Source organism: Otolemur garnettii, unplaced genomic scaffold (genome assembly GCF_000181295.1).
Source record: "Otolemur garnettii isolate 467f Iridium unplaced genomic scaffold, OtoGar3 scaffold00073, whole genome shotgun sequence".
NCBI lineage: Eukaryota > Metazoa > Chordata > Mammalia > Primates > Galagidae > Otolemur > Otolemur garnettii.
In genome coordinates this window covers 6,647,406-6,652,440 of record NW_003852468.1, presented here as the reverse complement: position 1 = coordinate 6,652,440, position 5,035 = coordinate 6,647,406, and positions in this window count along the sequence as shown.

The window sequence follows — 5,035 nt, the reverse complement described above, 5'->3', positions numbered from 1 at the left end:
AGCCAATATATATGTTTTCTGAAACAGTCTCAAGCTTTTGCCCTGGATAGAGTGCCATGGCAATATCATAGCTCACAGCAATCTCCAACTCTTTGGCTTCAGCAATCCTCTTGCCTCAGTTTTTTCTATTTTTAGTGGAGATGAGGTCTTGCTTGTGGCTCTGGCTGGTTTCAAACCTATGAGCTCAAGCAGTCCACCCACCTCAGCCTCCCAGAGTGCTAGGATTACAGGCATAAGCCACCATGCCCTGCCCACAAAATAATATTTTTGATTTAAATTAAACTCAGTCCCTATGGAAACAAAGTCCAGACTCTTTCACCATGGTCCACAAGACCTTAAATCATCTAGTCCAGTGATTCTCAACCTGTGGGTCACCACCCCTTTGGGGGTCTCCTGCATATCAGATGTTTACATTACGATTCATGACAGTAGCAAAATTAGTTATGAAGTAGCAACGAAAATAATTTTATGGCTGGGGGTCACCACAACATGAGGAATTGTATTAAAGGTTCACGGCATTAGGAAGGTTGAGAACCTCTGATCTAGCATCACCTTAATTCTCTATTTCACTGGTTCCTCCAACACTGTGAATTTGTTCTTACTTTAAGACCCCGCTGTCTTCCTGGAATACATCTTCCCTAAATCCTCACATATCTGACACTTTCTCATCATTCAGGTTTTAGCTTAAATGTTCTCACAAAGACCCTTTCTAAAGGCAAAGTATCCACGAAAACATCACTCCATAATATTAGCTTGTTTTACTGTCTTCCTTACATATGTTGCTCTCAGGATTAACACGTTAATACATTTAATCGTTTATTGCTTATCTCCCTGAACCATAGCATAAGCTTCAATTCCATCTCGTTCGTTATTGTATCCCCCAAACCTGGGACAGAGACTTACATATGCAGTAAATACTTAATAAATATTCACTGAATGAGTGAATTACATTTTATTATTAAATATAAGGCAGTATTAATTGTATGATATTTCATTATTTTTGGACTGTAAGTTAGAAAGAATCTTGCCGTTTTCACTATGACATAATGTTTTTATCGCTTAGAATTTTTATATTTATGAAGAGGACTATTTTACACTTATTTGAACATAGACTTTTATCAGGTGTTCCTCTTGTGCAAACTTAATTTGCTAAGATATTGCTCAAACTTCTTCACAAAGTTTAACTCCTCTTAATCTCTTTTCTAGTAATAATTTTGTCTGTATTTTACAAATTCCATTCATCAAAAGTTCTCACTAGTAAGAAAAGGAAAGTGAAGGAAAGACTTGAATGTCCATATTTTTTTAAAAAAGGCACTACAAGAAAATAAACACTTGATATTACATTTAGCCTCCTTAGTAATAAGGGGAAGGATTTTTTCTTTTTTAATTGAGAAGGAGTCTCACTGTGTCACCCTCAGGGTAGAGTGCCATGGTGTCACAGCTCACAGCAACCTCAAACTCTTGGGCTTAAGTGATTCTCTTGCCTTAGCCTCTCCAGTAGCTGGGACTACAGATGCTTTTGTTGTTGTTGTTGTTGTTGCAGTTCGGTGGAGGCCGGGTTTGAACCTGCCAGCCTTGGTATATGGGGCTGGTGCCCTACTCACTGACCCACAGGACCCGCCCAACACTGGCTATTTTTTTCGTTGTTGCAGTTGTTGTTGTTCTGCAGGCCCATACTGGGTTCGAACCCACCAGCCCCAGTTTATGTGGCTGGCGCCCTAACCACTGAGCAACGGGCACTGAGCCAGGAAATGATTTTGAGTTTTAGATTTATAGAAGAGTTTGAAAACAGTACAGAAAGTTTCCATAACTCCTTCACCCAGCTTCTCCTATTAACCTAACTATAGAACAATTTTCAAAACTAGGAAATTAGGCCTGGTATGGTGGCTCTTGCCTGTAATCCTAGGTCTCTGGGAGTCTGAGGTGGGTGGATTGCCTTAGCTCATGAGTTGGAGACCAGCCTGAGCAAGAGTGAGACCCCTGTCTCTAAAAATAGGAAAAACTAGCTGGATATAGTGGCAGGTGGTTGTAGTCCCAGCTACTCGGGAGGCTGAGGCAAGAGGACTGCGTGAGCCCAAGAGTTTGAGGTTGCTGTGAGCTATGAAGACATCATGGCACTCTACCCAGGACACAGAATGAGACTCTGTCTCAAAAATAAATTAAATTAACCTTTACACAGTACTACTACTGAGTTCACCAGCTTTTCCTCTATGTCCATTTTCTCTTCCAGGATCAAATCTAGGATCCTATACCACATTTAGTTGCTGTCTCCTTAGTCTTCATTCTGTGATAGTTCCTCAGTGTCTACTTGTCTTTCATCACTTTAATGCTTTGCAACACTATCCATTATTTTGCAAACAGTTCTCAATTTGGTTTTGTCTGATGTTTTCTTGATTAAGTTGAGGTCATGCATTATTCGGAAAAACACTGGAGGTGATAGACTCTCCTCATTGCATTTTAACAGGCAGTACATGATGTCAAAATATATTAATAGTGATGTTTTCTTTAATTAATTGGTGTCTGCATTGTAAAAAGAGTACTTCATTGTTTCCAAGATCTTATTCCAAGCTGATAAAAGCCACTGTGGTAGGCAGAATTCCATGATGGCCACCATGATTCCCACTGTCTGGTGTACATACCTTGTATTATCCCTTCCTTTTATTTATTTATTTTTGAGACAGAGTCTCACTTTGTTGCCCTCGGTAGAGCATCATGGCGTCATTGCTCACAACCACCACAGACTCTTGGGCTTAAGCGATCTTGTTTCAGCCTCCGAGTAGCTGGGACTACAGGCACTTGCCATAACACCCAACTATTTTTAGAGATGGGGGTCTATCTCTTGTCCAGGCTGGTCTCAAACTCCTAAGCTCAAGTGATCCACTCACTTTGGCCTCCCAGAGTGCTAGGATTATAGGTGTGAGCCATCACACCCAGATTCATCCCCTCCTTTTAAGCTAAGTGAAAGGATAGCACTCATAGTTCTTTTATGGTAAAGGGATTATTACAGATCTAATTAAGGTCTCTAATGATTTGGGTTAATCAGGAGGAAGATATGGTTGGCCCTGACCTAGTCAGGTGTATTCTTAAAGGAAGTCCAGAGGCAGAAGACAAGGAAAGTCAGAGAGATGAGTTCCTATTAGCTTTGAAGATGGTCTCTATGAGATTTACAGCTGCAAAGAAATGGATTTTGCCAATAACCATGTGGCTTAGGAGAGAGTCTCAGATGAGATGCTGCCCTCAGCTGAGACCTTGACCCTGAGAAAAGAACTCATTTAAGCCCTGCATGGTTTTCTAACCTAAACAATGGTGAGATAAGACATGAGTGTTGCTCTTAAACTGCTACATTTGTGGTAATTTGTTGTACAACAATAGAAAACTATTACACCCATACTCCAATTTTTTATGATGGCATTTTTTTTTTTTGGCAGTTTTTGGCTGGGGCTGGGTTTGAACCTGCCACCTCCAGTATATATGGCGGGCACCCTACTCCTTTGAGCCACAGGCACTGCCCATATGCTGGCATTCTTTTCTTTTTCTTTTTTTTTGGTAGGGACAGAGTCTCACTTTGTCACCCTTGGTAAAGTGCAGTGGCGTCACAGCTCACAGCAACCTCCAACTCCTGGGCTTAGGCAATTCTCTTGCCTCAGCCTCCCAAGTAGCTGGGACACAGGCGCCAGCCACAACGCCTAGCTATTTTTTTGTTGCAGTTTGGCCAGGGCCAGGCCTGAACCCGCCACCCTTGGCATATGGAGCTGGCGCCCTACCCATAGGCGCTGCCCATATGCTGGCATTCTTGATAAGAAGATATCAATAGTTCACAGAAAACAACCCAAACCCATATTCCTTTTTCAAATGGTCCTCAGTTTGATTGAAAATATCAAGATTGCCTTTGTCTTGTCATCCCATAGGCGTTTAAATCGATTTTCCATATCCTTACGATCAACATTTACCTCCCCTACCTCTGTTAAGACATATCCCAGTCTCAGAGATGTTAAAATACGAAATAAAAATCAACCTTAGGGTCAATAACACAGAAATCAACCCATTAACTCCACATATATTTCTTGGAGGCTAGATGAATGAAGTTGTAGTTAATCAAAGCTCTGGAGCTCTGCCTTAGCATTCTTGGAGAGTAACAAAACAAAAAGTGTCATCTGGCCAGTGTGGTGGCTCACATCTATAATCCCAGCACTTCGGGAGGCCAAGGTTCGAGAGGATCACTTGAGTTCAGGAGCTCAAGACAGCCTGTATAACCAGGTGATACCTTCATCTCTAGAAAAAACTAAAAAAATTAGCCTGGCATCAAGGCATGTATCTGTAGTCCCAGCTATTTGGGAGGCTGAGGTGAGGATCACTTGAGCCCTGGAATTGGGGCCTGCAGTGAGTTATGATTGTACCACTGCACCCAGTCTGAGAGCAAGAAAGACTCTGTTGCTCTCTCAGAGAGGAAGTTGCCATGACATACCATCAAATTAACTGCAAAATATGAAATATGACTGCTTCTAGTTAAATGTGTTTAATATCAATGAAGTAGATGGAAAAATTAAAAATTCTCATATTAGCAAAGATTTTTAAAAAATCTATAATTTTATTATATATATATTCCTTAATATATAATCATAGAATGAAATATATATCAATGAAAATGAATGTAAACTATAATACAACAAATGTTAGAAACATGTTGAGTGGAAAAAAATCAAATCTCTAAACCACCTACAGTGTGATATCTTTTTTTAAAAGTTCAAAGAACTAAAAAATAAGTCCCTACAGGGATACATACTACTTTAGGTCTTTTACATGTGTTAAAACTATTAAAAAAGGGGGTGGGGGCTTGGTGCCTGTGGCTCAAGTGGCTAAGGCGCTAGCCACGTACACCCAAGGTGGCGGGTTAGAATCCAGCCTGGGCCACCAAACAATAATGACAGCTGCAACCAAAAAATAGCCGGGCGTTGTGGCGGGCGCCTGTGGTCCCAGCTACTTGGGAGGCTGAGGCAGGAGACTCACTTAAGCCCAGGAGTTGGAGGTTGCTGTG